Below are 26,666 nucleotides of genomic sequence, written 5' to 3'. Positions count from 1 at the left end.
CTATTTCTAGTACTCAGTCTCAATACCTGATCACTTTATAAGCCTTTATAAATTATTTTATGTGTCCTCCCCAAATGTGACTCCACATTTGTTAACTTGGACCACTGTGGACAATGTCTTTTCAAATACATTCGACAATTGTACGTCTTTCAAGTCTGCTACATTGTTCTTGGAAATTATTTAAATTGGTACCTTTTGTGTGAGGTCACTGTGGTATCTTTTCCTTGGGAGGAGGCTGGAGCTTGTACTAGCCCAAAAAACTATCATGCCTTATTTCTTCCAGGATGCTGAAGTTCGCAATGGCTTACAAGGAATGTAAATTGCTGACAATGGATGAGTCTGAAAGCCACAGGTAATGTAGTGGATCCCATTTAGTTTTATTGGGAACCAGGAGAAAGCTTAGCCTTCTGGCTTACAGGCCTGTGCCCCCGTCACTTAGTGACTTTTAACCTACTTAGCCTGATCTATTTTAGCGCATTTATTTAATTATTTCTTCCAAAATGGCTGCTATGTTTATAGTTAGGAAGATGTTTTAATTTCACATTATCAGTGCAACTCTGTGAAGGCATCACTATCAGTGTCAAAGACAAGTGACAGACATAGGTATTTTCATCATGTCCCTTTCCAACTTAGGTGTGGCAGGAATATAATGCACTTTTGGAGAGAATTGTTTATTTAATAGCCGTCCCAAGCATTCCTTCTTATCTATTGTTCGGGAACATACCTGCATCAGGGGTCCTACAAGATCTGTAAAAATACATCTCACAAGGTCATCAGAGGGATTCCTACAAGATGCCATCAGTGCAAGCTATGCTACACGTTGTCTTGATGCCGACCCAGCCTTCGTATTCTCACAGAGTCTGATCTAGAGACTTCATTCCAAGGTAACAAGGTTTTATCCTAATCATTGCAGCTCGCGCATTTTAAAGTAGATTGCAGTCTTGTTAATAAAACCTATTGAAAACTTTGCTGCATTTCCTTCATTGCCTGTGTGTGACTGAGACTTGTTGCTTATGTAAGAAAAGAGCAATCTCTGTTTGACCACGACTCCCCTGAGATGTTGGACTCTTGAGTCCATGCCTAAAGGCTGCCACAAATCACCTTTTACTATTTGGGTTTTTGGTGAGGTACTGCTTGTGAGCCGGGAGGGTTGGGACAACAGTTGCGACTTGTTGTAGGATTGGCCTAGTCACCTACAAACAAAAGTGCTGTCATCCCTAAACCAGTAGTCCTGCCTAGATTATGACAGTAATTCTCAGCTAGGCAACAGAAAGCCTCTCCCGATGAGGTTTCAAGGCAAAGCAGTGATCGTTGCCTCGGGCGTGGTTAAAATTCATAGCCATGCCTAAAATAGCAGCAGAGATTAGCTGAGATTAGGGCAAAACTCAGTGATTACCCAAAAGAACTGAGCACAAGATCTCCAGCTCGCATGGTGAGGTGCCAGGGGCTGAGATAAACGTGACCTAACACAAGAACAACGTATACCTAGTAGTTAATATACAGAGTGTCAGAGTCACCAGATCCTCGGGGTCTGCGCACGTTCCCAACACGTCCACCCCTAAATAGCTCCAAGACTCTGATAGATAAATCACAGAGGCTAAGAGAGTTCAGAGGGGAAGAGGGGATTAGGAAGGGAACAGCTGGCAAGGAGACCTGTAGTAAGAAAAAGGTTAAAACACACAATATGAAAATTACATCTCATGAAATCAATACTAGACTATGACTCTAAGCCTAGTCATTCTGAAAACATGAACAACCAAAGAATTAGGTTTAAATAACTAAGTTTCAAGATGGCCAGATACCTGTAAGGGAATCGAGATGGATTAAATGAAACTTTCAAATTTGAGTACTTTCCTTTACATGAAAATCAGGAAAAAAAATTCTGAATAAGTTCTAAACCAGTCATATGAATCCTTTTTTGAGAATGCATACTAGGACCATGCAATATTGCATCTAGAAACTCTGGTCTTCTGTGTTCTCTTGAAATGTTTCAACACGAATTGCGCACATTGCAGATTTTCATATATATAGTAAACACCATAAAAGGATTGTGCACCATGAATAACACAATATGGATTCAGGAAACAAATCACACAACTTGTCAACTCGAATATTACCTAATAAATGTCTTAGAATAAATGGCATACAATGAACAACATGAATTAAGCTTGAAGAGAGAATCGTGCGTCTTGCCGATTCGAGTGCCACCATGTAAAATGTCAAGAAATGGTAGCACGCAATGAATATCAAAGTTAAATCACCATTAAATGAATCGCGCGTCTTGCCGATTCGTAAGCCACGATGTAAATGCCAAAAAATAACAGCGCGCAATGAATAACAAGATTAAAGCACCATGAAACAAATCGCGCGTCTTTTGCCGATTCGCAAGCCACCATACAAATGTCAAGAAATGGTAGCACGCAATGAATAACAAGATCAAATCAGCATGAAACGAATCGCACGTCTTGCCGATTCGCAAGCCACCATGCATATGTCAAGAAATGGTAGCGTGCAAAGTAATCTGTTAATCATTAAAGAATTAGGCCAAGAATATGAAAGTTCTCGATAACGGCATCAGGAAGTCAGCCCAACCACCGTCTTACCGCCCAGAACAAGGATCACCAATGAAGAATGAAGGGCAGAGGCCTGGAAGATCAAATAGGCCACCGGGAAAGGAGCTCAGGAAGTAGCTGCTGCTCTGCACCGGGACCTCTGAATAGTGAGCACTTGGAGCTGGGCTGGCTCCCTTTTATAGAGTCTTGGTCCAGCCCACAACCACACCCAGGCATGCTGCAGGGAAAGTCTCTGGAAGGCCCTGGAAAGGGACCACACCCTAACACACTCTGAAAGCCTGCAGCAATACATTGCAAATGAACAGTATTTGTAAACACATAAAAAATAAATCTTCAGGATTAAACTCTGCAATGCAAAAGGTTAAACAACAACATATCAGCACAATGCATAAGTTACGTTGTTTTGAGAGTGCTGGGTTTTTGCATTCTAGTTGCCATTAGAGCGCGCACTGTCCTGGTGTTGACACAGAGGTGCTCGGGATGAGATTCATGGCCATGACTCCCCAGTGTAGTGATGCTCAGGGGCTGAGACTGTTACTGGGGCTGAGCAGTGATGTCAGGATAGTATGATGATTCAGAGTTACACACCAGGGCCAAAGCAAACTGGAAGTAGATCATGATAGTACCGCCCTCCTAGAATGAGGTCCAACAGAGGAAAAGCTGGTCACCGTTTTGCAGGGTTGTGTACATGAAAGGCTCGTACCAAACAAAAAGCATGGCGGACATTAGAAATTGGTTCCTAGGAGCTGTTTCCCAGACTGTAGCCTTTTCAATCCCACAGATACTAAAACCTGCCCGTAGTGGGTTTGGAGTCAAGAACAGCATGGATCTCACATTCCTCAAAACTCTCCATCTCGACACAAGGAGAAGGGCATGCAGCCTAGTGCTCAGATGCACAGGTTTCACCAAGGATACGTGAAACACTGGTTTTACCCTCATGGCAGGTGGCAGAACCAAATGGACGGATACTGGATTAACCACCTCTGAGATTTCATAGACTCCTAAGAAATGGTATATACATTTCATCTTCCCATGGGTAACCACATTTTTGGTGGACAACCAGGCTTTATCATCTTTGACATATGGGTTTCTGGTCTACAGTGCCTATTCACAGAGTTTTTGACAGTCTCTTTACCACAAGCAAAAGAATAAAGAGTCTTCTGCCACTCGTTTCTGAATGAAGGCAAGGTATTCCTGAACAGCAAGGATGGTAATACTAAGGCCCTCATTATGACATTGGTGGTAAATCCCACTTACCGCCATGCTGACTGCCGCCAACATACCGCCGCCGCAGCAGATTACCGCCACTCATATTATGACCCACACATAGCAATCCGTCACTATACAGCCACACACAGACAAGTCTGCCAGCCCAAAGGTCAGTGATAAACTGGTGGTATCCAAACCCACACCGTTACGCCAATAGAACTACGCCCACAACATTATGACCCACGAATTCCCGTGTGCGGACATTCAATGGCACTAAACCATTCGCAGTACATACAGCCGCGCTCAAAATACACACGCTCAAACAAAATAACACCACATTGAACAATTTGAACAACACACACCTGACACACAGACACACACACACCCACACACCCACACCACTATAAAACACACACCCACACTACCCACAACCCTCTACCATTACAAAAAAGTGCCACAAGAGAGATATCAAGACCACAGACAAGACCACAGACACACACCACCATCACCTACACACCATCCACGCACCCCACATCACACACCCCGACACAGCACCCCACACACCATCACCAACACCATTCACGATACACCCATGGCACTGCAATGACACCCCAGGTTCTCAGAGGAGGAGCTAAGGGTCATGGTGGAGGAAATCATCCGGGTAGAGCCACAGCTATTGGGATCATAGGTGCAACAGACGTCCATTGCAAGGAAGATGGAGCTATGGCAGAGAATCGTGGACAGGGTCAACGCCGTGTGGACAGCACCCCAGAACAAGGGACGACATCAGGAAGAGGTGGAACGACCACAGCAGCAAGACACCAACTAGCTGTACAGAGGACTGGCGGTGGACCCATACCTCCTCCCCCACAACTAACAACATGGGAGGAGCAAGTCTTGGCGATCATGCATCCTGAGGGCCTTGGCAGGAGAAGGAGCAGGACTGGACTCTGGTAAGTCAAATCTCTATTACTATCACTCCCCCTACCTGCATGCTATCACAAACCCTCAATCCCATCACTTCACCACCTCCCACATACCCCAAAATCACAACCCACTGATCCCAATGCCAAGCCCTGCATGTAACACCAATGTATTGACACCCCTCACAGACCTGCATGGACACCTATCAACACTGCATGCACACTGGAGAGAATCACCTAGCCCACCAAATAGCCAGTCGCTCAAAGGCAAATCTGCCATGGCAATAACAACCATACAGGGCAACACACCCATGCACAAGATGACACACACAGAAACAATAACACTGCATTTACATCCCCACAGGTCCCCCGCCCAACGTCACCGGAGAGGTAGTGTTAACAACTTTGAGTCCACCCCCAGAAGAGGCCCACAGTTATGACAGCAGCTCTGGATGCCTGGATCTGGATGACCAACCAGGCCCATCAGGGAACTACAGACAGTCAGTTACCCAGGCACAGTCCCATACCACCACAGTGCCTCCCCTCTCACGAAACACAGGCATAGTCCCCACCCAGCGGGCCCATATCTCTGTCCCCAGGACACATCAATCAGCAGTGTGTCCACCACTACAGGGACCCAAGGCAACCCCACAAACACAGGATGATCAGAGACCTTGGGTCAGTGGCAGTGGGCACACGGTTCAGGGGACAGAGGCACAGGACAACGGGGAAGCTGTGAGGATTGCTGTGCGACAGGGGTAGGACAGGCCCAGGGAACTGACTCTCCAGGAGGCACTCACCAACATTCTGGGAGCATACCACCATTCCTAGGAGATGATGGGCCAGATACTGGACAAGTTGCAGGAGACCCAGTGGCTGCAGGAGGGACAGTACCTAGGGATTAGGGAGGAATTGAAGGACATAAACACCACCCTGGTCACCATTGCAAGTGTGTTTTCCTAGGGTGTTGCTCATGGGTGATAACCTTGCACACAATAGAACGGAGACCATCTCAAGGAAGCATGGACTGTGTTTTTAAATATAAATTCCACTGCCCACAAATAGATGGGTGCACTTTTTTGCACCCTGCAGGCAAGGAACCAGTGAAATCCAGTTCACTGACCAGCTGCTGACTAACAATCTGGATACAGCAGCCTGGCCAAATTCCACTCGACTGACCCAGAGGACAAACCCTGCCAGTGCTCCAAGGTCGGTTGCACTGCAACCTCCAGTGCCTGCAACGCGCCGTAGCACGGGATACTGGACCCCCAACATCGGACACCCAGAAGAAAAGTCCACTCTGGACTTTCTGAGGATCAGAAGCAAACACCTGTTGAAGGACTTCAGGGCACCCAAGACCCCCCCAGAGCTGCCCTGCTGAACTGCAATCCACCCTCCAAGTGACCTGGACCTGGCTCCAAAGACTCCTTGACGCACGGCCCTTGGCGACCTATCTGCACTGCACCTGGCCTCCCTTGCCACTGCATCGGAAAACCAGCTGTGCTCTCGGGGTCCCTAACCCCTTGCAATCTTTACACTCCAAGGGGACCCACCGGACCTACCTTTAAGTCCTCCTGTGCAGTGGTCCCCTTCTCCGTTCCGCACTAGCTCCAAGACTTTTAGATGCTGTCCTGCATAATCCGGGAACCACTCAAACTTTTCCGAATGGCTCACACGACATCTCGACGATCTCGAACCAAAATCAGAAGGTGACACTTGTGAGAGCATTGCCTGAATTTATATGCATTTTTTAAATATTTCTCCCACTGCACAAAAGACTATTTTTGCTAAATTTTGAAAAATGGCTCCCCCGCATTCATTATAAATAAGCTCCAGGGAGGTGGCGGTCCCAAGGCATCAAAATGCCCTGGGGGGGCCCATGCACCCCCATCCTCTATGTCAAAATGCCCACAGGGCCTGGCCCACCAGGGGCTTCATAAAGACAAGAGCTGGAACCTGCACTTGTATTTATTTATTTTTTAATTTAAAAAAAAGTGCTTGTTTGCCCTGAGGAGGTCCCTTTGGGACCCCAGGACCAGAGGTAAATGGTCAGGGTGTACCTACCCTGGCCCCTTTTCTTTTTTCTCTCGTTTTGTTCGGGTGGTCGCAGCCACAGATATACTTTAAATTTATTATCTCAAAAACTACTGAACGGATTTTACACCAAATATGCAAAAGCGTAATCTGCGTACTGAAACCTACCTATATGCCAAATTTGGGTTGTAGTTGTGTTAAAAATTTCTATGGGAATTAACATGAGAAGCATACCTTTTTGACCCCCTATTTTTCTCAGCCCCCGCTTGACGATCACTCAGAAACTTCTATATATGTATCAATTCACCAAAGACTTCTAGTGAAAAATGAATGCAGCACACCAATCGCTTGCACCAGGATTTTTGGCTTACAAAGCATGACGCGTTTCAGCTACATAGTAGCCTTTATCAAATAAAGAGTGGTTCCACACAATTTCAATATAACTGATCTACTTTCATTAACCAAATACTAGATCATGTAACGGGCATAAGACTTACAATAAACAATATATTAAAACAATTCCGTTGTACTCATGTAATAGACAATGCAAACTAAAACGTTCATTTTGTAATATTCAAATGGAGTCGCCGCAATCAGAATAATGCCATGAAAATCGTGTGAAAGAGACCTCTGATCACAGACGGAAAAGAAAGAAAGGAAGCTTCCATACCCCGCATGAAATACATAGAACATTTGTTACCATCCGATAACTTAACCTGGCCCATGTATAAGACACAAAGGCCCTCATTCTGACCTTGGCGGGCGGCGGAGGCCGCCCGCCAAAGTCCCGCCGTCAGGTTACCGTTCCGCGGTCGAAAGACCGCGGCGGTAATTCTGACTTTCCCGCTGGGCTGGCGGGCGGTCGCCTTCAGACCGCCAGCCAGCCCAGCGGGAAAGAGGCTTCCACGATGAAGCCGGCTCGGAATCGAGCCGGCGGAGTGGAAGCTGTGCGACGGGTGCAGTTGCACCCGTCGCGTATTTCACTGTCTGCGCAGCAGACAGTGAAATACATGTAGGGGCCCTCTTACGGGGGCCCCTGCAATGCCCATGCCAGTGGCATGGGCACTGCAGGGGCCCCCAGGGGCCCCGCGACCCCCCCTACCGCCATCCGGATCTCGGCGGTCCGACCGCCGGGATCTGGATGGCGGTAGGGGGGGTCGGAATCCCCGCGGCGGTGCAGCAAGCTGCGCCGCCGCGGAGGATTCAATGGGGCCGCGGTACACTGGCGGGACCCCGCCAGTGGTGCCGGTCCGACCGCGGCTTTACCGCCGCGGTCGGAATCCCCATTGGAGCACCGCCGGCCTGTCGGCGGTGCTCCCGCGGTCCTCCGCCCTGGCGGTCAAAGACCGCCAGGGTCAGAATGACCACCAAATTCTCCTTGTATTCTGATTCTTAGCCATACATTATTGGACTCCAAATAATTATTTAGATGTCATGTGTCAGCAGACTGTCCTAGTCAATGCCCTTTACCAATGTCTATACGAGCACGTGATAAGACTCTTATGTATGTGCATATGTAAAAAATGTGACAAATATACACCCTGAGCACCCCATTAAAATTACGCATGTAGTCAGGCATCATGATTGTCGGCAAACAATTTCATTGGTAATAAAAGCATAAGGCGGGGTTAATCCTAGAACGATATCTCATTCCAATATCGAGCAAGTGCCAGGACATATGTAAAAATAGGGTGAAAAAGGTAACATGAACAATTACAATGAAGATGGAATCAAGATGCTGGTAACAATCACAGTAAAATTAAATTATGACTCAGAATCAATCGTCATAATTTCTATCAAGCAAGGTAATTTCATGCACTTTATAGCAACCATGAAGGGCAAGTGCCCATATGTCAGCCCTAGCTTAACAATCAATCATCATAATTGTTATTACCAAAGTTAATTTCATGTACTCGATACCAGCCATGAAAACCAAGTGCCCATAGGCCTAATTACCCTGAGGTATGTAGTACTTAATCATGTACTACCTAAGCAGTGGCCAAGTCTAATGTATCTAAACCATTGCAAAATGGTGTGTAAATAAAAATCAAATTATCAGACTGTATGAAATGAAAATGAGAAATTATTCCCCAATGTGTATGGCAAATTAATCCACACTGTTAAGACCCTGGGGAAGTTTGGACTTTAATTGAATAATTTAATGTGATTTATGTTGGATTGGTGTGCCACCTTCATCTTTCACTGGTAGTCTTGGTGAACTGTTTTGATTTGGGACAGAGCGCGAGCCATCGCTAGATTCCGAGTCTCTCTCTCACACACACACACACACACACACACACACACATGCGCCTGCTGTGCTGCTCCAGATCGAGCTGTGCTTTGGAGAAAGATTGGAGCCAGCTTTCTCTGACTTATGAAAATTACCATATCCAGTGAAGGAACAACTCCAACGCTCAAGAGTTTGTTTAGGCACTCATTTATTTGGGCATGCCCACCATGACACTTTTCTGCCAATACAAACCATTCTGCATCACATTAGAGGGCACCTTTTTGGTAGCACATTTTATCCAGAAAAACGTTCACTTCTTAATTAGACATAAACAAAACACTTTGGCTGTTTTCCATGGGGCCGAATGTTCACACTTTTTTTGCATTCTTCCAAAAATTACTTAGCAAATAACTAAATCTGAAGTAACATTAGGATATAAGATTGATTATTAATACAAAATTAAAGAGCTATTTTTTCTGACTTCTTAAGTAAGAGCGTCCCTTCTTAGCGTTAATACACAATATCATTTGAGCTTCTAACAATTTGGAATGAAAGACAAAAGTTGCAATCATATTGTTCCCTGATTAATTATACAAGTCTGTTTACCAGCAAATGTAGGGGTGAATTCATACATCTCCTATCAGAAACTTGGGGCTTTTTGGATACACACAAGTTTATAAAAACTTGAAATTATAATGTACATTATCCATCAATTCATTGATATATCCAGACACTTCTGCAAAACTTAGCTGCTCAAACCTAACCCCCAGTGGGCCTTCAATTTGATTGTCACCTCATTTCTGGGCTTTTTGAAGCATTATGGATCTATACTAAGTAGAAGAACCATACATATTGTAAGAAATGGGGTCTCTAGTGGACAGTGATTTGCACCCTGTCCATGTAGACACCCTCACTCTAGTCAGGGTAAGGGAGTCACACAGATAAACTCTGCTCACCCCATTGATAAGCCGTTAGGCGTATCTCAGAGGAAATGTGTAAAGTATTCTTACACACACACACACACAGTAACATAGTATAAACACCACAAAAGTACTGCACACCAGTTGAGAAAATAGCCAATATTTATTTGAGTAAAACAAGACCAAAATGACGAAAATCCAACATAGACAAGTAAATGTACAAATTTTCAAAGATTAAATGTAGCATAGCGCTTAGAAGCACAGTAGTTCCAAATGGTCCATCAAAACTGCTTGACAGAGTCACTTCCAACAGTCTGGTGCCACCCGTGAGGAAGCAAGACCAGCCACAGAGTTGTGTAGACTCCGGTTGTAGTACCTTGGGAAACGATAAGGAAACAAAGTTGCGGCGGAGGTGAGGCATCGCTGGACCCGGTGCAGCATCAGTTCCATACTGCTACCGGGAAGGCAAGGCATCAGTTCCTTATTGCTAGACAGGCGAGGTGAGACGTTGGTTCCATACGGTTGCAGAGGAGGCGATGCTGTGTTGGTGGAGAGGCGGGTGTTTCTTACAACAAAGCGGGTCGATGAATCCAGCAGGTCAAGATGCAAGACATTGCTTTCGGGGTGTCATAATCACACCACGGGGCCACAGGTGTTGCGGCAGAGTCGTGTGCCATCGTCGTTTGGACTCACACTGTGGCGGGAGGTTGGAGGCGCTGCAGTGGTATTGCGCTTCCGTTGCAGGTTGCAGTTGTTGCACTCAGGCAGCGGCGTGGGATCAGAGAGCGACACAGGTTCCGAAGTTGTTCTCGAAGTCGATGCACTAGTTCTTTCCTTGTTGCGCAAGATCTCACTCCCAAGGGCCCAGGAACTGGATTTGGCACCACTCGGCAAGTCAGGACTCTCAGCAAGTGAGCCCAGGTGCTGGCAGATGAAGACTTTGATAACCCTGAGACTACTTAACAGGAGGCATGCTCAGTTCAAGCTCTTGGAGAACCTTTGAAAGCAGGATATAGAAAGAAAAGTCCAGTCCGTTCACTCCCAGGACAGAAGCAGCAAGCAGCAGGCCAGTACAATAAATAAACAGGCGTAGCGGCAGTTCCCTCCTACAGCATCAAGTTCTTCTTCCTGGCAGAATGTCCTCAGTCCAGAAGTGTTCTAACTATACAGAGTCAGAGGTCCAGTACTTATGCTCATTTCTGTATTTGAAGCAGGCTCACTTCAAAGAGAAGTCTTTGTAGTGCTCAAGACCCTGCCTTCCCTGTCCTGGCCCCAGATACACTCCAGGGGCTTGGGGGCTGCTTTGTGTAAGGACAGGTTACAGCCCTATTCAGGTAAAAGTGTCAGCTCTTCCCACCACTCTAGCTCAGGAAGACCCATCAGCTTGGTGATAGGCCATGCGGATATGCAGGGCACACCACAGCTCCCGTTGTGTGACTGTCTAGAGTGAATGCACAAACAGCCCAACTGTCATCCTGACCCAGATGTGTATTCAGCAGACAGACAGAGGCACAGAATGGTTTAGCAAGAAAATGCCCACTTTCTAAAAGAGGCATTTTCAAACTTACAATTTAAAAACAAACTTCACCAAACAATGTATTTTTAAATTGTCAGTTCAGAGACCCCAAACTCCACATCTCTATCTGTTCCCAATGGGAAATTTCACTTCAAAGATATTTCAAGGCTATCCCCAGGTTACCCAATGAAAGAGATAGGTCTTACCACAGTGAAAAATCAAATTAGCATTATACTTGTAAAACACACCAGTACATGTCCTACCTTTGAAATACACTACATCCTGCCCAAAGACTGCTTTACGCCTACTGTAATGGGTGCACTTGCCAGGTCAAAATGGCAGTTTAGGACCGTACTCACAGACTCTGCAATGGCAGGCCTGAGCCATATTTACAGGGCTACTCATGTGGGTGGCACAAACAGTGCTGCACGCCCACTAGAAGCATTTGATTTACAGGCCATGGGCACACACTGTGCACTGTACTAGGGACTTACTAGTAAATTAAATATGCCAATCATGGAGAAAGCAATCACCACTACATTTTAGGCAGAGAACATGTGCATTGTTGCACTGGTTAGCAGCAGTAAAGTGCCCAGAGTCCTAAAACCAACAAAAACAGGTCAGAAAAAATAGGTGGAAGAAGGTAAAACGTTTGAAGATAACCCTGCAAAAAGGGTAGGTCTAACACATATACTACAGAGAGGAAAATTATGTGTAGCCAGAGGATGCAAATTGAACTACAGATGAATGTCAATATACTGTTTCTTAACCCTCTTGAAAACGGGTTATTTTCTTGAGTGAAAAATACCACTGTTGACCAACTCTCTAATTGAAGGATTAAAGGAATTCATAAGTGAGTATGGAAATCTTCCTCCATATTGAGACATCTTGTGTTCAGCTCCAGTATATAACAACTCTTTTCTGTGCAATTGCCTCTCTCTTGTAACTCCTCTAAAGTTCCTAACTATGGAGTCAGTGATAAAATATTGTAAACCCGGATCATTACTGGCATGTGCACCTTCAAAATGGCATGCCACTGAATACAATTTATTCTTATTTTTTTATGGCTTGGACATGTTAGAGAACCTCCTATGAGTCTTCACTATGGTTCTCCCCACAGATAATTTAAACCAAGAGCACATTAGAATATAAATGACAAATTCACTCCTAAAGTGAAATGCACCACATGTCTTAAGTGGCTGTTTAGTGAAAGGTGACAAAACTTCAAACAGAACTATTTTCTATTAGCAAAAATAAGTTATTTATGACCTCTTTGCCACTGATCCCTAGTCTATTAGATCACATCAAGGATTCAGGAGTCTAAGCGGAACTGGATTTAAGTGGTGTTCACCTTTTCATCAGATTCCCCAATGGTGACAAATGGAAAACAACATTCATGACCAAATTTGCCCTTTTTGAATACCAAGTCATGCCTTTTGGACTTTGTAATGCCGCAGCATCCTTCACTTTTTCACAAGTGTTCCTGGGTTTCTTAGAGTTTGTCCGATGTCCATTCGACCCCTCAGCGGCGATTGTGGAGACCTGAGTGCAGCAGACAGGGTTTGGTACCTTTTTCTTATTGCAACAGGACTTATGTTCTCTAGCCTTGGGTTTTCTTTGTTGTTTGTCTTCTTGTGTCCATCAAATCTAATCTGCAGGTCTAGGGATGCCCACTAAATATTTCATTTAGTAGGCATTAAGGGGGGTACCGGGTAATGCCCAATGGGCAACCTATCTTAGGGTGGCAAAACCCACTATGTGACCACTTCCTGTGGGAAGAGGTCACCTCCCTAACCTCCCTAATCAAGATGGAGGAAAATGTGCAGAGAGTCAACACAACCCAACTTTGGTCATTTCCATACACTATATAGAGAGTCAGGCTCCTACAACTTGCACCAATACCATGTCCTGCTTATAACATTACATCTGACATCACTCATTACATGTTCATCATTTAAGGCCACACTGATGACATTTCAAATTTCAAATGACCTCATTGAGGACATCACTGATGACATCTCAAATGACATCACTGATTACATCACTGATGACAACATCCAATGGGTATGTTAGTTTGTTTTACAGTTTATAGTGGCAGCTGATTACAGTAGTACTTTTCTACCTAATTATATGCAGCCCGTGTCCTGCTAATGGTTTACAAGTGTGTACAAAACACACATATACCTAATCCACCATAGATGTGTAGAGGTATTAAGCACGTTATAATACTTTGCATGGAATAGTAACTCTGTGTGCAAGGAACAGCTGAGTTGTATTCAGTACAGTCTACACAACTTTTTGGTCCTGTAGAAAACATTTCCAACAGGAGAAACACTCTAAGTAGTAGATATTAACTTTTGTAAGCATTGTTGAGTTATTAGAGAGAATTGTGTCAAGATAAAAATGTATGCTTAACAGAGAATACTGTGTATACCATATACTAATCTATGTACATTTGCTTGTTTTGCATCAGATGATGGCCTATATGTAAAGTATATAGTATAAAGTATGAAGGGAGAGGGTTATATAATCTTTAGCACCTTCAGATCTTGTAACAAGTGGTGTCTTTTTTGACATCTGTTGCATACAATGTACACTCCTAAGTAGCTTTATTTGAATACTCTGTGGTGTATTTCCTATGAGAATTTCCCTGTTTGAAAACATTGTGGTATAGAATGAACTCTGTTCATGGAATCAACTCTGTTCATAGAATAAACATTGTTTACAGTACTCAGTTATCTACTGATATGAACTTTATTTCTTAATGTAGGTTTGGTGTGTGTCTGAGGTTTGAACAGATAAAGGGTGTCCCTAGTATAGCATTTGTTTGGAATTTGTCTTCACTATTTTAGCTTTTTTTGACCAGCAGTTGTATAGATATTAAACAACTTGTGTAATAAGAGTTTCTTATGTATCTGTGGCTGATTGCTAATGTGTGCTTCATGTAAGGTGTATGGAATAGGATCAATATTTCACATACTGCTTGCTTTCAACAGCTAAGGGAGTTGTTTCTGTGTTTGTAGAAATGGTGCTTGATCTTGTCCTGAGCTATTTTGTACTTACTGTCAGACCTGTAAGCTGTAATAATTTGTACACCTCTATGGTGGAAATAAAGTTTAGATGATGTCATAAGTGATTTCATTGGTGATGTTATCAATTATGTCATTTGAGATTTCACCACTGATGTCATCAATGATGTAATTTGAGATATAATCAGTGAATTTATGTTATTGAAAATATAGAAAGAGAGGGCCCATTTTTGCTAAAGCAAGAGTTGGGAGGAAAATGTGCAGAATCATATATGCTCAGAGAGGAATACAGGCCCGAGTGCTCATGGCATCTAAGTAAAAGGCCAGTGCAGGAGACAGAGAAGAGAGACAAAGGCATAGTTATCCACAAAGCAGCTACACGTAGAAAGGCCTAGAAGCTTGCAATAATATAGTTACAGGAAAGGCACGCATTTCAAATCCACGTTAATGAGGAAAGGGAGTTACTGGACAGGAATGTAAAAGCTTTGATGCTAGAAGGTCAGCAGCTGTGTGAAGGAGGTCAGACAGTCGGGGAGAGCTCCAAGCCTGGAGTTAGGAAAGGAGGAGCTACAGACAGCCTTTAGAACGTGAAATAAAAGGTATTGCTGTTTATTAGTAAATGTGCACGTGACAGATATGTAACCTTCGCTTTTCTGCAAATGTGTAATTAGATGCTTTCTCATGAGAAATGCGGCTTTATGCTGACGAAAGCAGTAACACAATGTACCACGTGAGCGCTTAAATCAAAATGCATGACAAGTGATAAGATGCATTCAAGGTAGCAAAAGTATATAAAAAGAGCTGCTTGAGTTGATGATTTTGAGGGCAGTTTCAGACTTAGAGCTGTGCTGTCCTCCCGGCCGTTATTCATAAATGCTCATATTACTTGCCAAACTGAATCCTGTCGTTCTTTATTCGTGACCTGCCAACAACATTTGGCGCAGCCGAGCCAGGAGCCCTCCTTCTCTTCTCCGGACGCAGCTGAAGGAAAATTTGTCTGTACTGCTTGAATAGAACACTGTGCGCAACATAAACAGGTGAGATTACACCTGCCTATTCAACCAGGCAGTCGGGGATTCCAGATGTTGCAGTCCTAAAGGGGTAAAGAGAGGTCGGGCTTGTACCTTATTATTTTTAATTGCATGATTCTTTTTGGCAACTATAATATGACAAAATGCATGCATGATTTATGTGGGGTTTAAATGTTTTAATGCAATATTATGCTGTGTGCTAAAAAAAAATTGTGATTTCCCGGTCGGTTAGACCGGAAGACTAGCTAGGGGGTTAAAGCAATGTTTTGATGGTATGTTATTACTACACTGTGATTCCCTGGTCAGACCAGAAGACTAGCTGGTGTAATAGATATTAGAGTATTACCCAGGGGGGTAGCCCCTGGAAGACTTTTAGAGTATTACCCAGGGGGGTAGCCCCTGGAAGACTTTTAGAGTATTACCCAGGGGGGTAGCCCCTGGAAGACTTAGAGTATTACCCAGGGGGGTAGCCCCTGGAAGATATTTAGAGTATTACCCAGGGGGGTAGCCCCTGGAAGACTTTTAGAGTATTACCCAGGGGGGTATCCCCTGGAAGACATTAGAGTATTACCCAGGGGGGTAGCCCTTGGAAGACTTTAGAGTATTACCCAGGGGGGTAGCCCCTGGAAGACTTTAGAGTATTACCCAGGGGGGTAGCCCCTGGAAGACATTTAGAGTATTACCCAGGGGGGGGTAGCCCCTGGAAGACAGTAGTGTATTACCTAGGGGGGAAGCCCCTGGATGACAACAGTGTATTACCCAGGGGGCAGCCCTAGACGAAAGTAGTGCATTACCTAGGGGACAGCCCCTGGAAGAGACATTCATTTGGGAATGCCTAACAGATATTCCGGTTAGAACAGAGGGGTTAGAGTAGGAAATATTGAAGTGGACCGAGTAACAAGTGTGCACATTTTGAGTCACACGCCCGGTTCACCAGATTCCCAGATTTACTAACCTCTGGAAGGCGTCTTTGAGGGGAAGCGACCAGGGCTGAAATATTAGTGAGAGTCTGAGTACAGTCAGACCCCTGGTTGCAGACCTGCAAAGCGCAATAGGGACTAGTGAATGCTTTTTATGATTAATGAGTAAAAAAGGAGGATAAAAATAATACTGTGTTTTACAATTATAAAGGTCAGGTTATAGAGAAGTGGCAGGTGTCCCCTCCAGTTGTCACGCAGTCAGATATAAGTGAAGAAGAGAGGGTGCGAGATCTCTGCCATATTTTTGACATCCCAATAGACACCCTTAAAGAGTTCTGTGAAGGGGCAGTAATTAGTGAAAATAAAAACGCAGGAGGCCCGAATAAATAACACCAAAGCAAGTAAAACTTGATAATAAATCCCTATGAGTGAGGCTAATAATTCTCTGTGGCAAGAAACAGATACACTTGAGCTAAAATTAGTATTTAAGTGGGCTCACGGTCAACCCCCATGCCCATGCAAAACACCCCGAGGTTTGAAATAATAACTCAATCACCCCTTATATTAGAGGCTCTTCTTGATGCGTTCCTCACAGATATTCGTACCTTCACTACTTCACTACTTTAAATAATGAATGGCTCAACGCACCCCCGAGCACCACAAATACTCATCTACATACATGACAACGTGATAACACGCATTGCTTCAGCTAATAATCCACTTAGACCACCCATAAATTCACCTGCCCCAGACATCACCATAGAAGAAGTGTTACACAGACTAGCGATAAGCATGGCTGATGTCCACAGATACGGTCTTACAACAATATATGTGAAGTCTGGTAATACTGAGTAGGACTGACTTTACACAATACTTTTGTGAGTTAGTGACAGTGGTATAGTTAAAATATGCACAAGATAACAGACAGGGAAAAAAGAGTGCATCAGTTACGCTGCTAGAGGTACGCATAGGAAAACATTCGTCCTATAGGGATCATGGATACCCCTTTGGACCATTTGATGAAAACTTTCCCTTCAGATAAGGGAAGAATACAAAAATATTGCAAAAGTGGCATAAAGGCACTGAGAGCCACGCTCAACCATGGCCAAAAGATGGGACATTTGACCACGATATAGTTGAACACACATTAACTTACATTCGTTCAACATACAAGAAAAAGACAAGGAGAGGACAGAGCAAGCAGAAAGGGCCGCAGCGAAGTTGGTGCAACAGAAGCTTAAGAAGCCAAGCACAGAAGGGGCACTCGTGACTGTACCACCAATGTCCGTCACTATGCCAGTACAGGTGCAGACACCAGGGGGTTAACCAGTAAGTGACATAAAAAAAGGACAGGGAGGAGGATGACACCAAACAGAGTACAGAGTATTAGGAATATGTCTAAGCCCACAACCACTAAACAGATGCAGAAGTTTTTAGGACTCTGCAATCATGTGAGACATTGGATATTTGATTATGCCACCCTAATTGCACCACTTCTCACTGCCTTAAAAGAGTCCCACGCACACGCAAATAAAGTAGACTGGACCGATGACAGGGAAACAGCCTTCCTGGAGCTAAAAGAAGCAATTACAAATGCTCCAGTGTTAGCTACACCTGATTACAAAAACCTTTCTACCTCTTTTATCATTGTAATGGAATAACAATGACAGCAGTACTGACTCAAAAGACATCTATGGGGCACGATTGCATTTACGCGAATTGCAAGAACAAGCACTACCTTATGAAAGGGAGCTGTGGGAGCAGCGAGGGTGTATACAATCACCAACAGATTTTATCTATAGGTAAGAAAGTACAGGCAAGCCAGTGATGCCTCAAGCCCTGCTGTATATTGCCCTTGAACAACTACACCTCCCTGCACACAATGCCAAAGAATACCTTCTTGCCACATTACAGACAGACTGGTTCATTCAGCAGTTATCTGAAATGATTACGAACAGGACAGCCTATGCCAACTCCCTTAACAATAGCTCGACAGCGAACAGATGCTCAAAAGACAGCTGAGGTCCTAGGACAGGAAATGAGTAGCTATCTATCTCAGTTATTGAAGTCTGTCAAGTTCTTCTCTAAACAGGTGGCACGACAAGAGAAGTGCACCAACGCAGCCCAGCAGACCAGTCCAATATCCGTGGGCCAGCAAGTGTACATTCGCAATTTTGTGCGACGATGGAAAGACAGCAAGTTCGAGGGCCCTTACTTAGTGACCCAGAGCACCCCCACAGCGGTGAAGGTGGAGGGCAGGAAGCCATGGATACACCTATCAGACGTTCGATTGTCCCCGGCCTCATGTCATACATCACCATCTTCACAGGAACATTTACAGCAAGACAAAGACAAAGACGAAGGACAGCGTCCTTCCTAAAGAGGCCAGCAGAACTTCTACTCAACACTACTAGTGGACAGTTATGTATTTCGATTTTGTTTTTCTGTTCATGCTTTGTTATGTTAGCAATTACCTTTCAATGGTATCTTAGTCCACGCATGGCAATGTGTCAGTATACTAAGCGCTTACAGAGAGAAGTATATAAATATGAAAATATATCTCACAATATTCATACTAGCTTATTAGACAATGTATGGTATCAGCACATGACAGAGATAGGCATGCAGACTACTAATGAATCATGTTTTGTTTGTTCTTTGATTCCACATGCTAGTGACACAGATAGGCTACATTCATCAAAAGAAGTATTTCCAAATATTACTCGATGTTTATTGCACTTGTACCTTTGTAGGATGAGAGCACGAATGCAGCCCTTGCAGATAAGACAGGGAGCATTTCTAGTAAACACCACACAATATGAGGAGGAATTAGCCGATATAACAAATATCTTGACAGATTGCAAGGAATTAGTGGTGAAATTAGGGAGGATGGCTGAGATGGGAATAATGAAATTTAAAAGTAGGAATTGGAAGAATAAAATAATAGAACAGGGATTCCTGGGAATATCAAGATCTACACTTTTCTGTAAGAATTATTCAGCTTCACCCATGTCCCAAGATTGTCAGGAAAGACCATATTTTCGAGTAAATGGATCAGTGTATGTTCATGGTCAGTGGTACCACGGTGCAACATTTGGATGCAGAGCTCTCTCTCTCTGGAAGGGAAATCAGACTGATAATAGCACCCAGAAGAAGTGTCAGGCTATATGGGATGAAAATATATCTAGATTAACATGGGTGGAAACACCAACAACTCTCTAAGCAGGCAGAACACCAATTGTTTTCTTTTTATGTTTCAGAGGGAATGGAACAGTCCCTGTGGGAAGGAACATCAATTGCATCACCACCGAGTACAATGCTGATATGCAATGGGGCACCTCCAGTCTGATGGACTATTATTGGCAATGCGGAGAATGGCTGCATTCGCGACTTCCTTCCGGATGGAAAGGTCTCTGTTCCTTAGTAACTGTGCACACCCCCTCCCTGGTGATTCCAGGGGTGGACATCTCAAAGTTATATGATCACCCCATGAGCCGTCCAACAAATTTATTGCGTCATCGGAAAAAGAGGTATGCAGAGTATATGGGTACTACAACCTGGGAAGACATTCCACAAGAGCACAGGTTGTTTAATGATGCCCAATTGTTCTTTGGGAGCATCTTTCCCTTTGTTCAAACAAAGGCCACGGCCCTCTGGCTGCAGATAACACGATAGGAACTGATGAAGACAATCAATGCAACTGAAGATGAATTCAATGCAGTCAAGGAAGAGATGCGGGCTGTGAGAGTGATGCTTATGCAACATAGGTTTGTGCTAGACTTGATGAAGGCCATGGAGGGTGGGGTCTGTGCCAAGATCAGAACTGCCTGTTTTACATGCCAACGATGCAGACAATGGAACAATCACAGAGGCCATACAGACTCTACATAACTTGCGGAAGAAGATGGCAGACGAGGGGGGTGCCCCCAATGAATGGTTTTCAAGATGGTTTGCATGGATACCATCCTGGTTATCAGGACTGATTAAGGGGTTATTCCTGATACTTGTGGTGATGTTATTGATGTTCTGTACCTTTCAGTTAGTGGTAGGATGCTGCAAGAAGGTTAGCCAGAAGATAGGTGGGATGTTCACTAGTAGGGTAGCCAGGGACGTAAAGGAGGATGAGGATCACGTATATATCGAAATGAATGAATGTAGTAGAGAGGGTGTAATAGTAGTTGAAAGTTCAACTAAAGGGGGGAATGTTATTGAAAATATAGAAAGAGAGGGCCCATTTTTGCTAAAGCAAGAGTTGGGAGGAAAATGTGCAGAATCATATATGCTCAGAGAGGAATACAGGCCCGAGTGCTCATGGCATCTAAGTAAAAGGCCAGTGCAGGAGACAGAGAAGAGAGACAAAGGCATAGTTATCCACAAAGCAGCTACACGTAGAAAGGCCTAGAAGCTTGCAATAATATAGTTACAGGAAAGGCACGCATTTCAAATCCACGTTAATGAGGAAAGGGAGTTTCTGGACAGGAATGTAAAAGCTTTGATGCTAGAAGGTCAGCAGCTGTGTGAAGGAGGTCAGACAGTCGGGGAGAGCTCCAAGCCTGGAGTTAGGAAAGGAGGAGCTACAGACAGCCTTTAGAACGTGAGATAAAAGGTATTGCTGTTTATTAGTAAATGTGCACGTGACAGATATGTAACCTTCGCTTTTCTGCAAATGTGTAATTAGACGCTTTCTCATGAGAAATGCGGCTTTATGCTGACGAAAGCAGTGACACAATGTACCACGTGAGCCCTTAAATCAAAATGCATGACAAGTGATAAGATGCATTCAAGGTAGCAAAAGTATGTAAAAAGAGCTGCTTGAGTTGATGATTTTGAGGGCAGTTTCAGACTTAGAGCTGTGCTGTCCTCCCGGCCGTTATTCATAAATGCTCATATTACTTGCCAAACTGAATCCTGTCGTTCTTTATTCGTGACCTGCCAACAACATTTATAAATGACGTCATAGAACATGTCATGGAGTGATATCATATGTGAGGTCATAAGCAGTGCATGGCGGGCTCTCGTTATAGTTAACTGCTAACTATAACTGGTGAATTTCTGTGTTTTTTTAGTTTAAAATGTCAGCATTGTCACTGAGAAGTTCCCCTAACTATAACGTTACTTTAACCATTGTTTTTTTCAGTGAATTTCTGAAGTTTTTTTTTAAACTGAAAACACATTTTACACCTAACTATAATGTTATTTTAAGCTTTGTTTTTTCAACAAATTTCTATGATTTCTTTTAAAATAAAAATATTTTTTAAATACATAGAAACTAACTACTCCAACAGTGTTTGTGCTGAGAATGTTCAAGTTCTTAGTTGACCTAATGTTCCTGCGTGGACTATGAGGGGATATACTTCCTATTCGTCTCGCGAAATCTGACATTTGGAATTGTTGTTCAGAAGAAAATAAGATGTGAGAAGTGCTGTTTAAAATACAAAAACAGTTGCTGTGTTGTTGCATTTCAGATGTAACTAAAGTTTTCTATTTTCACACTTTTGCGAGAGGCTCACGAGACGCTTGCAAGATGTCCAGGAGAGGAAAGACATTCCAAGGAAGGATTGTGATTAATTCACATGGATGTCTTTATTTAGCAAGCAAAAAAAAACTCTCTTTTTATTTTATTTGGCTGTCAGGTTTTGTTGTGGTTAGACCTTTTTGGCTAGCTCCATGACATTGCTGATTTTCTGTCACCAGAATGTCATCCTCTGATTCAGATGAGAACCCTTACTCCTGTTCCAGCAGCTTAGACACCTCAGCCACCCAAGGAGTCCTTGGTTTGGCAATTTTTGTAATTCGGCTTGGTGGGAAAAAAGTATCTGGCAAATATGTCATTTGTAATATATGCAAAAAGGAGTTCAGGAGAACCAGCCAGAACATGCTATATAGCATGTGGCTACATTTGAGCGCCATGCACCCTCAACGCCTTGCGCAAGCTGAGTTAGCCTGTGCTAAATAGCTTGATAACTCATCAGGGGAGTCCACATCTTTTCAACCTGATGTCAATGTGCCTGCCCAGGTACTCATCTTACAAGCCGATTACAACCTTGTTTATCTGAACAAAGCCCTTTTTTGCTGCTTATGCGAGCAGATTTTTTTTTCTTCTCAGACAAGCAGGATTGCACAGGACAAGCTTGTCCTGGATCATAAATTCCCCCCAACTAGGCAGTGGGTTTTATTTTAACTTTTTTTTGTTTTTTTTATCCTCTTTGTTTTGTACAAGATGTTCTTTTTTGCTTACTACCATTTTCTTGTTTTCATCGTCCCCTCATTAAAATAAACAATACGGTTAAAATTGTTAAAAAGAACAAAAATACATTTGGTCAATAATAATAATTTAAAAAACACTTTTCAGAGCTACCCTACAATTTTATTATGTTGTTTGCATTGTTACCCTTTTTTCCTTCTTCTTGACTGTTACCAGACACTCATGAGAGCCTTGATGCTCTCATAAAGAGCGAGGCTGACAACTCGCTGACCTCTCGCAAGAGCCAGGTGCACAGTCCTCCTCATCCACTGTGAGGAAGCAGTGTTTGCTGCTTAATGTTTGCGAGCCTTGATAGAGCGGAACGTGGGAACAAATTTACCTACGTTTGGACGCTCTTTAGGCCGATGAATCTTTTGACTTAGTTGGAACTCTCTGCACTATTATATCGATCAGTCGCATCAAATCAATAATCAATAACGAACATAAGCAACACCTTGAACAACATAACACTTTATAATTAATCCAGAATACATTTCGGCGAACCCTGACCTTTCAGTCAGGAATAACCACACTAGTTTATTGCAAAGTTAGTGAATTTATTTCCCTATATTAACAAAGCTAGCACAATGTAAATGTGTCTCAACACCAAATGATAAACATATATGAACATTAATAGCTGTCCATAACGTCGAAACAAGTGTAATCTATGAAGCATTTGAATCACAAGGCATTCGATAATGGCTATGCAAAGCACTAATACGATAATCTGTAATGAACTAATTGCGTACATTTAGTCAGCATAACAAGATCTCAATTGCATCGTGCAACATATGGAATCCTCGTCTAACCTCAAATTAGCATCGGCATGTGGGACTTCATGCAAAAACAATTTAGCAACATTAATTTAGAAAACTCCTAGCTAGGGCTCTTACCAAAATCAGCAGTTGGTTACCTAAAAGAAACACAATGCAATTTTACAGTTTCCTTTCATATTTACCAATTATGATCAGCATACAAGGAAGTCTTCGTCTCACAGGTACCGTTCTTCGGTCAGCATGGGTACCGTTTCTCGACCAGCATGGGACGGGACAAAGGGGCAGGGGTGGATGGGGCAATTGCCTCACGGCGGCAAGGTAAAACTAATACTTCATGCAAAGGGATCAAATCAAAGTTACAGTCTCTAGGGCAAGAATCGTTAAAAGTCTCTTTCTCTCGATTAGAGAAAGCGTCAAAGTCTCTCAAAATGGTATCGCAGCAAAGTGGGCCATACTAGCTACGAAGTCTACAAAATGGCGGGTATCGAGCTGGTAATGGCTACCTTCTTCTCGTGCACCTGGGTTTTATAGACAACAGTTCAAGTCCTGTAGGGTCTCCATTGGTGGGTTCATAGGTTAGCTTCAAATTGACCAATCAAACACGACAGTTCTCAAGCTTTTACTTCAGCATACATTATCCTTGGAGATGGGTACGTAATTTGCAACATTGTTTCCCAATTAGCTTACTCTCAGAGCCTCCATTGTCCGCACCTGCAAGTCGACCTTGAATTAAAAGGAAAATATGCCAGGCTGGCACCAACTTTAAGATAAGCATGTGAACAGGTTCTGTGGAAAAGTACAGCTTCAAGCAAAAATACACGTTTAATAGCACAGTGGAAAAATACGAGCATCTAAACCGTGAGACCAGGCAACTAGGCCAAAGCCTCTGCTAAAGTAATGCTAAGCTAAAGCATTTCAAACAAGCAAATCGTAGCACACGTTTATGATTATGTCGGATTAGTGCAATTCTGATTCACCACGTTATATAAAGCACGCGTATAAATGATGGCAAACTACTCTGAGGGCACATTTTGTCCCCGTACAATCTTAATTAATTCGGTTAATATCACACATGATTATTTCAGCACTACGTTTAAGCGTTAATAAATCAAAACCTTCATTTTCTGCTTCATCAATCCCTCCTCTGATGACTACTAGTCATCACACCAAACCACGCCCACAAATTTTATTCCATTAAAATTCTGTCAGTTCCCTCTTCCTTTTAATTCCCCTAGTTTGCGCTTTGTATTCTTCTGCCATTCTTTTCATAATTTTCTCTTCTTTTCTTCTTTTAATTCTTTCCATGATCATTATTATTCCCCTTTTTATTCCCCAAATTCCAAATACACAAATTATTACTATTAATATTCCTTCTATTATTTTCAATAATATTCCATTCCAAATTCCCCCAATCCAATGTCCCACTGAAGCTATTCCCTTTCCAACCTTCTCCCACACTCCTGGTTCTTTCAGTTCTTTCAAATCTGCACTCTCTTTTGTTAGGTTAGCAAGCATAGTTTTAATCTTCACACTATTATCAGGTATATAGGTACAGCAGTGACGTGCACCAATCATTTTGCAAACGCCTCCATCCTTTGCTAAAAGAATGTCTAAAGCAAGCCTATTTTGAAGAGTCATAGCTCTTTCCGCTGCAAGCTCAGCATCTATCAGGATTATAGCACCTGAAAACTTTGTCAGCATGTTATCCACTATAGTAGACAACTTTCGTATCTTGATGGAATTCAACACAACTCCCAATGAAGGAATCATGGCTCCAAATATATCACCTACCACAGCAGCTGCGGTCTCTCTTTTCTGGATATTATGAGATCCAGATGTCTTTTGAATCATCGATACGTCATCCAGTTGATAAACCTTTGGGAACACTATACCCAAATAACATCTCCCCCACCATCCCTTGGGAAGACGATAATAAGCATTATGCCCACAAATGTAATATACACCTGGAATGACAGGGTCAAGTCCGTCCATCATGAATGTCCATTTGGCCTTAAAAATAAACGTATGTTTGCACTCACTCGCTCCTACAAAAATATTGTCATAATATGATTCACCTCGATATATACAAAATTTCCCTACATGCCAAGCGTCTAAAGCTATTTTCCCTTGTGTCTTTATAGCAGCAAAATCATAATTATCTACTGAAGTCCTCTTATGCAGTTCCTTTTCTAATTTCGCCTTCATTTGAGCCCTCCTATCATCTGTGCGATCTAAAAAGCTTATTTCTACAGCAGAGACTGAGCAAGTAAGGTTTTCCCTATGAGCATGAGCCGTTTCAAAAGGTTGCATTGGCTCGAAAAAGTCCCTCATAATTTTGTAATCCCAATATCTTGCAGTTTCGCTTAGCTGCGCTATTATAGGAACATAAGCAAAGGTAACATCATAATTCGAGTAAAAATACTGTATGTTAGTTTGACCATAAAACCTAGACATTACTATACTACACGTAATCCCATATGTAAGAGGCATGTGGTGATAAGTCACCCCTTCCTTTACTGATGTCGGTATCTGTGTACACACATAACAATCCTTCGCATCCATAGTCTCAACATACTCTGTTAGCAAGCGATAGAAAACGTTATACGAAAGCTCTTTCTTATCATGCAAGAGTCTCTCATCCATTGCTAGTCTTTTCAATGGGGTTAGTTCAGTGACAGTAACAGGAGCAATAGTAGAAGCAGTAATAGTCTCATTCTCACCCTTTCCATGCATCCCAAACACAATTGCCATTATTATTATCACACATGTAATTACCAAGCCTATACACACATATTTACAAAACTTCTTTCTATTGTTTGGCGCCATGATCTGTATAGAATCAGAGAGCTAGAAGCACTTATAAATGAAACTATTTAGCAATTCAGTTACAAAGCTGAACAAGCGCAATGTTCACACCGTCTTCTTCAAAAGGCCAGTCACTTATCGGTTAGCAGCATTTGTCTCAATTCGGCAATAACTCAGTCTTTATCAATTTAGCAAGTCTCATCCGGTTTAACAATGTCTCAGCTGGTTGTTTCTTTCACGTTATATTGTAGCAAGCAATATCATTTTACTCTTTCAATCGACAGAGTCTATGAAACTTTTCTTTTCTATTGGTATCTCTTCTTCTTCTTCGTTCTCGATGCTTAGAGATACAAACTCGTCAGTCCAATCATCATTGACTGCATATGCCCATTCAGGACCGGAATACCTCCTGTTCGGTATCCTTTTCCTTTTCAATTTAGCTTCCCTCTTCGATTC

Source organism: Pleurodeles waltl, chromosome 7, assembly GCF_031143425.1.
Source record: "Pleurodeles waltl isolate 20211129_DDA chromosome 7, aPleWal1.hap1.20221129, whole genome shotgun sequence".
Taxonomy (NCBI): Eukaryota; Metazoa; Chordata; class Amphibia; order Caudata; family Salamandridae; genus Pleurodeles; species Pleurodeles waltl.
Note: the sequence above shows the minus strand (reverse complement) of the source record.